This window comes from Siniperca chuatsi, linkage group LG3 (assembly GCF_020085105.1).
Source record: "Siniperca chuatsi isolate FFG_IHB_CAS linkage group LG3, ASM2008510v1, whole genome shotgun sequence".
Taxonomy (NCBI): Eukaryota; Metazoa; Chordata; class Actinopteri; order Centrarchiformes; family Sinipercidae; genus Siniperca; species Siniperca chuatsi.
The window spans coordinates 12,819,432-12,831,796 of NC_058044.1; the positions used below are offsets into that span (position 1 = coordinate 12,819,432).

General features: G+C 40.5%; 1 long non-coding RNA gene across 1 annotated transcript in view; it reads left to right on the forward strand.

The window, feature by feature from the left end:
- LOC122873227 overlaps positions 1-12,048 on the forward strand; it is a 52,156-nt gene extending 40,108 nt beyond the window's left edge. Inside the window, exon 4 of the long non-coding RNA XR_006377378.1 lies at positions 8,338-12,048. This is a non-coding gene — a long non-coding RNA (uncharacterized LOC122873227). The remainder of the gene's footprint in view (positions 1-8,337) is intronic.
- The last annotated feature ends 317 nt before the right edge of the window (positions 12,049-12,365 follow it).

The following is a 12,365-nucleotide window of genomic DNA, read 5'->3' on the forward strand; positions in this document are numbered from 1 at the left end:
TCTTTCATCACCCTCACAATAAGTCAGGAATCATGGCGACATTACGCAATATGCTGTAACACTATTACCTCATTGTCACATTTTAGCGTTGTCGTGAAGGCGGGTACAGTGTCTTCCAACACCGTAATCCAACAAATTCAAATGTCCCCTCACACGAGAGAGACACGCTGTGACTTCCTTCTTCTGCCAGACAACCAAGTCACACTGTGGCTGGTTGGCCATCTCTAATTATTTCATGCCCCTTGGTTCTGCATGTACAGGACGACACTGCGTAGTGTTGGAGAAGAATGAGGATGATTGACAGCCAGCCCCCATCCCACAGGAACTCATTAGGCTTCCTGACTAAAAGCTAGTGGGCACGCTCATGCTGCTCTTGCCTCCTTCTTCCTCTGGTCTTCCTTTTAGTCCAACATTCAGTAAGTTGGAAAAAGAAATGCCTGAACTCAGCTGCAAGCAGAGAGTGAACTTACTGTGCTCTTATCTCATCTGATCTGAGGATCATCTCAGAATAAAAGTTTTTTTTGGGCTCCACGCTCTTTCATTTTGAGTTTCTTTTTCTCTGTGAGGGTTTCTCTGCTCATCTCAGCCCCTATGACTCTTGCATTTTGGTTTTAGAGTGTTCTCCCTCTTGCTCGCTGTCTCTTGCGTTCTCTTTCTATTTCTCTTTGGCCCTCTTTTCGCTCCCTCTCCTGGGGTGATACAAGGCAGTGGTGTGGGTTCTAAGAAGCCCTTGAAGTGTTGGCTCCTCTGAGAGTACTTTAAAAGGCCATTTCATCATGTTCATGAAGCAGCACTTGAGACCAAGCTCAAATATGACTTATGTGAAACTAGCATAAACTCCCTGAAAAGTTTTGTTGCGCCCTTTACAGTTATATACCACTTTTCTGTGCTGTGGATGTTAGCTCTTGCTGCGTGTTTGTAGTCTTGCAGTTGCAATATATTCAGATCCTCATGTATGTACATAATGTTTCTAGTTCAAAGAAAAGGAAAAGTGAGTCACTGGATACTGATAGGCATTAATTATGTCGAATTGTAACCCTGATCTGAGCTTTTCGGTTTCCAGAATTATTGAATTGCAGGCCTCAAACACCAAAATTGCTGACCTAAGAGCGTGGGGTGCAAAGACGCCTACTTTTAGACATTCAGTGTCCAGACTTCACAGGCTTTTGTGGAGTGGCAACTATGACATGCCAATTAGACAGAGACAGAAAGATGGATGTGCAGCTCTCCAGTTTCTAATCCGCTCCCAAACTGGGAAATCTACAGACCAAGTGCATCAGATTTGGTTTACTCACTGCCATTCATTTAACATGTCTGTTATCACACACAGGCACAAATGTAGCACGGATGGGCACACGCACACACATGGATAATTGGGTATGAGTCTAAATTGTTGATTAATTAAGAATTAACTTAAATAAATTTTACAACCAGAATTTGAGTCAAATTTAGGCAAGTTGATGTAACTTTTTTGTGTTTACATTTGTCAGTTCTCCAATATTGTTTTATTCCAATTTCTTTAACGCTTTTATCAAAACAAAATAATATTTCCACCGGTCACATTTTACATCTAAAGCGCAAATTATACTTTTCGTGTCCGGGCAAGATTCTGGACTGTACATGCTGACAAACACATCCTTGATGAACTTGTTAGCAAACAGTTGTTTATTTACACATCTAGCAGATATCTAGCAACATTGGCGAATGCAAGCCCAATATTCACCTTCTTTTAGCTCTGTTTTAGTCTCTTAACTCCTCAGGGAAATATCTGGCTCTTCAGCTGCTAAATGCTCCACTATGTTCACTAGTTAGTCCCCAACTTTCTCTGTCTGCTGTTTGGTGCTGAGCACACTGGGTTTTTAGAGCTTTTTGCTAAAACAGTTGCCTGCTGGACCAGAAAACAACACTGATGAGAGCAGTGAGAGTGAACCCAAACTGTAAAATTGTGGGCCGGAAAACCAAAACAATGAGCTGAAAGACGCTGAAACGCTCTGCAGAGTTGGGTGATAATTCTCTGTGGGTTCATCAATATTGATTATAGCCACTTTGCACATTAATTAAAAATTAGTTTTAATTTCTTAGATTTTTACACCAAAATGCAATTAGTTTTATTTACAATCTATTTGACTAGATTGTTTAATTAATGGATTCATTCACCACTGGTGCACACACACATCCTCACATACAGCTTCTTGTCTGAATAGATGCATTCCATATTATTTCAACAATTTTTTGTGTTGTTTGAATTTACATTCACCCAGCTCCCTTCACCAAAGCTGCTTACTGTTTCTGTCTCCCAATTAGTTTCCAAATACATCTGAGCAAGTTCCCGTTTAAGCTCATGCAACTCAGTGTAGACAATTACTTCTTCTACTTGCAGTGTAGTACCAAGACTTTAAGGCTCAACAGCTTGTTGTGGGAGCCGGAAGGAAATGTTGATGGTGAAATCATGCAGTTTCATCTGCGATTAATATTATTTACGACATTGTTTGGCCTGAGTTTAGCAGTAAGAAATTAATGATGGATTTTTAGAAGGCCATAAACACAATCTTTTTTGGTGCAAAGCCAGTGGTTAAATATAAATTAAGAAGAAAGCGGAAGATCAATGGGGCCTCTATCACTCTCAAATCCCCATTGCTTTATGTTCTGTTTGATGTCTCAAGTGAAGAGCTCATTCACACTAAAATCAAAGACCTGTCATCTTGGTTGCAGTAAGAGCAGATAATATCATGGTGCGGGACTTCGTTTTTAAGCCTTTAGGAAATTGTTGTTTCCACTGGGAGGTTTATTAGGGCTTGTCTTTGACTCTGTTGCTCGCTGCCTGCTGACCAACATGTTTACACCACTTATTGATTATCATCAGGGACCAGTGAACAGTCTCATGGGATTTTGACCAAACAGACTTCGTAAGAGGAGTTTTCCAACTGATTCTGCACAGACAGAATGACTGACTGGTACAAGCGATTAATAAGCAACACAAATGGCCAAAAATGTAATTTTGAAAATGTACATATAAACAATAAGGACTCAAAACAGTAATGTATGCAAACAGGTACCTTTTACCTTCTTAAATCATAACACTTTTGATATTTTCCTTCCTAAAATACTAAAATCACATAATTAAAAGGACAGATCAACATGAAATACAGACTACTCATTCTAGGTTTCTTTTACCAGTTTTTCTGACTCTACCTACAAAGGAATGTTTAGCTCATTGAGTCATCACAGACAGTTTTGTAATGCTTGTCATATTCCTAAATAAATTCCTTTTGTTTTCAAATCAATTGCATGTGTTATGAGGCACTCACCACCACCTTATTTCAAGAGAAAATTTGTCTACAACTTGACGTTACTCAGACTGATGTAACATTGAAATGAAAGGGATGAGCTTGTGTTTCCCCCGGTTCCAATGACTTACCTCCCTATATAGTCAATATTATGATACTATTGTTTATGAAGCTCCTGTGGGAATAGACACACCTGTGAGGTTTTCTTACGAGACTGAGCCATTAGTCAGGAATTTTACAGAGGAAAATGGAAAAAACACATACACTCCCTGACGTAGAATTGTAGTTACAAGCTGTAACATAATTTTGTTCCTATAATAAAATACCTTTTGGATTGGTAACTGCTTATATTCATAAACTTGGAATTTCAGCATTATACATTGACAAGGGAAAGTTGGTTGTATCTTATAGTGTAATTTTTCTCAACAATATGTTTTCATATAATGCATCTATGTGACATATGATGACATGATTTTTGCCTTTATGGATAGTTGATAGTATAGAAACAGACCAGGGATGTTACGGCTATAGTATGTGGTATGCGTTTTAGCCCCTCGTCCAACAGGACAACCCCAACATTACTTTTCATTTCTGGAATACTGACACTGGTGTCTTCATCGGGTAACAGGAGAAATACAAAAACTGTCAACCAATAAATAAATTGCAGATTTTTAAATGATCCCATCCCTCTGCCCATATGAAATAAAACTGCCGTTCTTTCCATAACTTGGAATGATCCATCTGAAATGATGAACATTTAATCAGTCAATCAATCTGCAACTTTATTTTTATAATCAATTAATTGTTTGAGTCATTTTTTAAGCCAAAATGCCAAAAAAAAATCTGGTTCTAGCTTCTCAAATGTTTATGTTTTCTACTCTTTTCTGTTTTATTTGATAATAAACTGAATATCTTTGGATTTTGAACTGTCGGTCGGACAAAGCATGCAATTTTAAGACGTCACCTTGGGTTCTGGGAAATTACGATGGGCATTTTTCACTATTTTCTGACATTTTATAGTCAATCGATTATGTGTTATGTATTATGTGTTGTGTCCTAATATCTTGCTCCTTCAGGAAACACATCAAATTAAGTTAATGAGATACTCTCAAAATGCTGTTTTTATTTGTTAATTTTCTCATCTACTATAAGAATTGTGTTTATATGCAACTATCTTGCCTTAGCAAACTACGTTTTAGGGAAAATGTGATTTATTCTTGACAGAATGATCACATTGAAAATATCTGGAAAATGTCCACTGCACACAACATTCTTGTTTGAATATTCCCTCAATATCTCAATATCCACATGTGACAACTAAGGTATGGTTAAGGTTAGGGTACTAAAACCACTTTGTTAAGGACAGGGGAAAAAAATCACTCTTGAATACTAACAATGACACAAGAAATGAACCCACACCAACATCAAAGTAAAACACACACCTCCACCATAAAAACCTCCACACACCTACTTTTTGCTGAGCCATATGGAATCACTTTTCTTCCTGTTCTGAAAATTGATTTTATATTGCAAATACAGAGCTACAAATGAGCATAAGTCATGTGAGAAAGTGTCTCTTTAAATAGATAAAATTAAATAAACTATTGTATAGAAAATCACACAAAAATACTGTATGTGTTTTTTAAAAGCTATGTTTTCCCAGGTGACAGATTTTGGTGAGAAATCTGGTCGTATCACTGATCTCTTGTGACATTGTGGAGCAGGATGTGGTCATGGCAGATGTGAAAAGTGTTATAGCAGCTTATTGCGTGAGCCTTCACTTGTAGATTAAGCATGTAAAGCCGTGGAGGAAACCCACACGCCACATCGCGAGAGTAATGAGATGAGACAAACACAAATCACAAGCAGCAACAGAAAAAACTTCTCGTCCCGTCAGGCGTCATGACGAGGCCACTCAAATTAAATAAACAGTGTCTAAACAGTGAGTGATAGAAAGAGGGAGAGAGAGAGTGTGTGTATTGCTGTAATCATGTGCGACCATGGATTTTAATTGTGCTGCGCCCAGAATGCCTCCACCAATCAGATTCCTTACTCAGGCACGCTTCAGGGTGACCGCAAAGGAACAAAAAACAAATGCTGGGCAAACAAACCAGCCCTGATCCGAAGCCACTGAGCCCATCCTGTCTTAGCAGCAACAGAGCTGTCAAGAGGCTTTCAGGGACAGACCCCCATTCCTCCACACTTTCTCCTAAAGATTTTCCTCCCAGGATTTTCCTTTTTACCCCAAATGATCCTCTCCTTTACTTCCTTCTCCTCTTTTGACTTTCTTACTCCCTCTCCCCATCTATCTCCATGCTTTCTGTCTCCCTCCCTCCTTCTCTCCCTCTGTGTCACTCGGCCCATCTGGGCTGTCTGGTGGAGTTGGGAACATCGGTCCCTGTCAAGGGAGCTCAGTGGGGCCCTGTTGAAGACACAAAGGGCGGATTACTGCAGCTGCCAGTCACACTAAGACCGACACAGCAGCTCTTCGGAGTCTATTCCAGTGTCCTCAACCCTCACACCCAGCCCTATCACAAAGGGACATCATTAGCTCCAGCACAAAGGAACCCCCTGCTCACCCCGTCTTAAGCAATACTGCAATCAGGCCCACAAATAGCGTGATTAGTGAAGATAATATGCATGTGTAATGTATGCTAAGGCAGTGTCATCTGCTCCAAATAGGAAGGGTACGTTGAGGGGCTTTGTTTTTGAGGCGCATCTTTCACACAGATTTCACATCTTGTCCGCTCATAATTGCATGTGTTCTTAGTGGTTGTCTCACTTTCCCAAGCTGTTGTTTTTCGTCTGTTTTTGCATGATGTACCCGTAAACATTTGTTCACTTTTACTTGCACGAGTAGGGAGGCAATTGTACATTATAAGCATCAGTACAGATATATAAGATATAAAAGTCCATAATCAAGAAATACAAAAGCTTTTTGTTTATGTTTATGTTTCCTTTCCTTGCTTTTAAATAACCTTAAATAATGTGTCAGAGGATTAAAATTAGGCCTCATAAAAGTGTAATGCTCAACTGAAAGGTTATATTATATATTAAGTAGTTTTAATTATACATCAAAAAGGTATGTTTTAATTGGACTTTCCAGGAGAATTTCTCTCCTTGTCTTGATGACGGCATCTGGTGAAATAATGTTTTTGTCTGAGAAATCATTACATTTGATCTTAATTGCAAGAAAGGAGAATTCCCCACCCACCACTCTCACATCATCGAACAACCACAATACACATGGTTTCCCTTTTGTTTGTTCTTCTTGTTTAATCATTTCACATATCATTCAGAAGAGACTGTTGTGCGATGTCGCGTTGGACCAAGATTATTTTCATTTTCACTCCAGCCTGATCCCCTATGACAGATCACACTGAGCATCTGGCCAGATCTGCTAATGCACCGAAGCCAAGCAGCACTCAGGGTGCCTAAAACACATATTCACTGCTCCAACACTCATGCTGGGTCGCCAACACTGTCCAGCGCGGTTATAGTGTTGGCTGTAGACTATAACTAATAATGTCTCCATTCATGCAGTTTGGCCAGTGACAAAATCTGAATTCATTGCATGGAGGGCCACTTTCTCTCTTTCAGAGTAACATGAAAATGTTTTCGTTCTTCTTCTGTCTTGTCAATAATCTCAACATAGCCTTGAAATATTGGTAAAATGTCTCCTTGAGTGGATGTTACAATTTCTCTGGATGTCTACTGTGTCTTAAAGGAATAGTTCCACATTTTGGGAAATACATGTATTTGCTTTCTGGTGGAGAGTTACATGAGAAAATGAATACCACTTTTACATCTGTCTGTTAAATGTAAGGCTACAGCCAGCAACCGGATAGCTTAGCTTAGCATAAAGACTGGAAACAGGGGGAAAGGGCTAGCCTGGCTCTGTCCAAAGGGGACTCCCTAAAAACTTGGTATTTCACCCGGGTGCGGTGCCTTACGTCCTGCGTCGTGCAAATGTTGTGTACCTGATGCATGTTCTCGTCGGCCCGCATTGGGTTGTCACTTTTTGGATAAGCTAGCAAAACCGTGACATAAAAATTTGTTTATTAACCTAATCTTTGCCTCAACCCCAGGATTAAACCTACAGGATTTTTGTTCTCCATTACAAAGGTGCACGCAGGCTATCATCTAAAGCAGTGATATGGGGCACATGTTATGACAGTCTTTATGTAATTTTAGCATGACTGGATAGTGCAAATTAAAAGTAGTAACTGACATTTATACAAAACGAACGTAACTCAGCCTCCATTGTGAAAAACTCTTGAACATGCATTCAGAGCACAGACTGAGACGGTCACGGAGCTCGCCGAAGCGTGCACTGCTACGTCCTGCAAAACCACACCCGTCTGGGAGAAATACCAAGTTTTTAGGGAGTCCCATGTCCAAAGGTAGCTAAATCTGCCTACCAGCACTTCACTAATGCTCACTAATTAACAGGATATATCTGCTTTATTTAATCCATACAAAAACCAAAGTGTAAAAACATCCATTTTCCGTTTTACAGGGGGTTTTGTACCATACTATTTAAATACCAGGCTGAACGACATTTAGTTTTCAAATACTTGTGATTAAAACAAATAGACATTCTCTTCCACAGGAACTATGGAGGGCATATCTGCGATGACTTTCATTTTCCGTAACTGTTAAAATTATATAAAATTGCATTGCACGTCTTCCCCTTTAATAGGTTCGTTGTTGAACTAGACTTTTCCATATCAATTGTTTTATCAATGACCAGGGGAATTCTCATAACCTGAGAACAGAGTAGAGAATGTGTTGGATTAAAGCAAGGAATGATATAAAAATGAGGCTAAAAGGCTCAATAAAGAGGTTGGAAATGCCTTTTAAGTCTGAACCTGGACCAGTGACAGTCTACAAAGAGAGGAAACATTCACGTGTTTTATGTGTGGTGGGAGGGATTTCTGTCAATGGAACTGTGTGAACATTTTAAGGGTCATGTGAGGAGGATTGGCCTCTCTTAAATCATTATCTGGGTTTTCTGTCTGTCTCTTTGTCTTTGCATCTGTCATTGTAGTATCTGAAAAGGTGACCCCAACAGAACCGGCATTCCCAGACAAATCAAACGACTGCACTGGATGGAGATGAAAACAGAGAAATGCACGAGGGAGGCTTGTTTATGAGCATCGCTCCAAGTCAAAGCAAGGGCAACTCAAGTGAATCAGAAGAGAGCAAATGACATTAACAGCAGTGGGAAGGCACAAACACTGGAAAAATCAACAGAGGCAGTAGGTCACCACTTCCTGAATGAAATGCCTTCCTGATACATTTCAATTATGTGCAAGAAAATTTGGAAAAATCATATGAATGTTTACAGAACATTCTTTGAGGTGTGGCGGCACTAAATCTCACTCTCACAGGCCTTGTCGTGACTACTCTTTAAGAAGCAGATGGCAGGGCGAGGCAGGGCAAGAAGGATTTTGGCACAGCCACTTTACTATACATCCTCTGGGATTTTACTGTTTCAAATTTGGCTCAAATTGGGCCGCAACTTGGGCAAGACTCAGGCCAGGAGTTCAAACGCTCTCCTGGTCACATATTTCAGCTGTAATAAAATTAGCAACAAGACAAAACAGGCTGTAGCTTTACAGTAGACTGTACGTCTCGGGCCCCCCATACTGTATGCATTGCACTTCAGAAATATTACCTGCAACCACATGTTGGAGCTCAAAGGAACTTTGAGGGGGAAAAAATTACATTTTCAGTTTAGTCAGCTCAGAGATGAAGGCCAGTTGCAGAAAGATGAGGTCTGCCTTTGATCTCCCCTCCCAGACCGACAAGAACAATCACACACTAATTTACCAACACATGAAGTCATGCATGCATACAAATAAACCTCACCTCAGCACAGATTTTCCAAAATCTTTTTCTACACACACAATTACTCACACACAATCCCAGGCAGAACTATTAATATTGGTCTTTGAATGTGTGTGAAGCAAGATAACTTTTCTTTTTTTTTTTACCATTAAGGACAATTTTCACAGATATAATTTAAGATATCACAGAAAATACATTTCAATACTAGTAATCCCCACTTTTATCAGAAATAATTAAAGCAGTGACAGGATAAGTAAATCATTTTTGTCTACGTAAGAACACTTTTTTCTCCTTCACCGGAGGTCTGCCAAGAACAAATGACTCATTTGCAACAATTTCTTCATGTTGGGAGACGTGGGGGGAAAACTCTTAGACAAAGGAAAGAAATGAGTTGTTTTCCCACTCTGAAACAGAGTCAAACGCAGCCTGCCTAAAAAACAAACACTCATCTGATGCTTTTTAAATACAACAAAGGAGCGGAGCCAAGGTGCCTAACTAAACCTGTCAAATTGGCAGCATGTGCCTGTGTCTGGAAATGCTTTCCTCTCTAGTAACAACACCCGGGAATTGTGGACTTTTCCTCTGAGACTAGAAGAAATCAATCAGCACGAGTAAGTATCACACTCTAGTGGTTTTAACAGTTAATATCCTAATGGTGTAGGCCGGTGCACACAGGAAATACAAACCTGGTTAAATATTACTTGCTTGGGCTCTTTATACAGGACCTCTTCAGTTATGGGCCCTTAGAAACATCGTCACCTTTCACCACACTACTGACGCCACTGCCCAAACTAATCCCACAGAGTATGTAAATTGAAATAGATGTGAATGTGCATTATAACAAACCCAAATAGCCACATGGCAGCAAACATAAACACATTCACTTTGATTGGGTATCGAAAACCAACTCCAAATTAAAATTGTTCCAAATTTATAAGAAAAAACATGTTTTTTTTATATGTTTTTCGATGTCTAAGCCATAATGTTACAGAATATACAAAACTATTGTTAGTGGGTCCAACTTGAGAAAAAAACTGGTGTAAAACAGCAAAGATAAAACTTGTGTATGGCACATTTTCTTTATTTTTATGACAAATGTTTATGGCAAATTAAAGCTGCTCTGTCCAATAGTTTTTATATTAACAATGGGTCAAATCAGTGTGCATGTAAAAGGGGTCGCTAATAGTGAAGGTGACACTGAGCGTTACCACCTGACTCTGTGAGCTTCAGCTTCTTTTAGCTCCATGTTTTGGTTTTTCTGGCGTGTAACATTGTTATGATTCAGTTTTACCGCTCCAATCAGCATCATTTCCAGCCACAGCAACTCTACGCCACCTACTCAGCACCAAAGGCCACACAGACAAAGTTAGCGACTAGCTGGTGGACATAGTGGAACATATTGCAGCTAAAGCGCCTGATTTCCCTCAGGAGTTGGTAAAGACCAAAAACAGAACTAAAAGAAGAATGAATATTGAACTTACAGTTGTCAAGTCGCTTGAAACACGATTTCAAATGCAAATGTTGTTCCATGTCAGCTGGATGTGTAAATAAGCAACTGTTTGCCATATTGACTTTAAAAGGTAATAATATTTCAGTTTGAGTATTTACAGCATGTTGTATTGTGTTTTTCTTTTAACATATTTTCATTGCTTTACTTTAAATAAAATGGCAAGAATAAGAAGAACCAGTATTCTATAAGAGCCAGAAATGATAAACAGAATCAAAAATCTAAATCAGAATTGATCCAATCTAAATAATACCTAACCTTCACACACCAAAGTGCAGTCATGCACAAGCTTCGATGCAGATATGTACACACACACACACACAGAGTGAGCAAAACCAGGCTGGCTGTTTACTGTTTAGCCCTGCGTGCTGATGTGATGAGACACCCAGGCTGATAACACAGGGCCAGAGGTACTTGCCGCTCCGTGTTTGATCTCAGGCAGCCGAGACGGACTGAGGCTGGGCAGCGGGACAGACGGAGGAGCGGGGTCAGCGACGTGTGCTGTGTGCTTGATTACAGACTGGATGGGAGCCCCTCGACCTCTTAGCAGGTCAGCTCTGAACCCTGACCCCAACACAGCAGGCCCTGACACGCTGCTCAGTGCTTTCTCCAATAACACAGTGGGATGAAAGGAGTAGCTGTGTGTGCTGAGAGGACTGGACCACTTCCCCTTTGGACCTGAAGAATGTAGCACGACACAGCAGCGCGCAGTGGAGGACGGCTGGTGGTGAAGTTTGGCCAGCCTCTGGACATATGTCGGCACTGTGCAATAAAAAAGAGCCTCGTCATGCCTCTCTAACCTGATCAATTACACTAGTCGAGACCTTGACCTGTCCCACAACGTAACTGAAGGAAATACCTCTAACTGTCACTTAGAAGAGGATGAAAAACTGAAAAGGTGCAGAAGATGTGCTTTTTTTCTGATAAATATTTCAGTAACCACTGTGTTGCATTGTGTGATAGGTCATTTCGGATCATTCTTACAGCACACACAGAATTGAATGACTGCCCCTATCAACAATAGAAAAACATGGTGCCAATGGGCAAGCTCTGCAGATTCATGCAAACTGACAATCCGCTGCAGACAAGGTGGCCGTCCCAGCTGGGTGAAGTTTGTAGGTAAACACCCTCACCATCATTTTCCCTCAAGGCACCTGGGTCAGCCAAGTGTTAATCTGCCCATTAGTCTTGACGAGTGACAGCGGGACAGTGCTGCATGTACACACACAGAGGAGAAAGACGGCCTGTCATGATATAATATGCCCCAGAGGATTGTTCTTTTGGCTGTAGTGAGGCAACACTTACAAGTATCAGTGCGTGATGTGAATGTGCTGTGTGTTGAGGAAAGTCAGAGAAGAGATAGATTGTGTCTGTGCATGTTTGCCCAACGTTGTCCACCGATGATGCGGCATGCAAGCACTCAGGTTTTTGAGGCTTGGAGAATGTAAGTTAATACTGTCTCGCCTGTGAGAGTGAGCCAAGTCTCGGGGGGAAAGTGATCTCTCTCCCTCTCTTTCTCTGAGGAGCTTACTCAGTGCTTCTCTCTTTTCTGTCAGCATCACTGACTGGTGAGGATAGAAAGGTAGAGTCAGGTGCCACTTGGTGTGAATCATTCTTTATCTCTGCGAGTAAGACAATCTGTACAGTGGGTGGAGGAGTGGATACTCATGAGGAAACTTGTTTTTCTACATTGTTTCAAATGTAGAAATGCTGCAGGG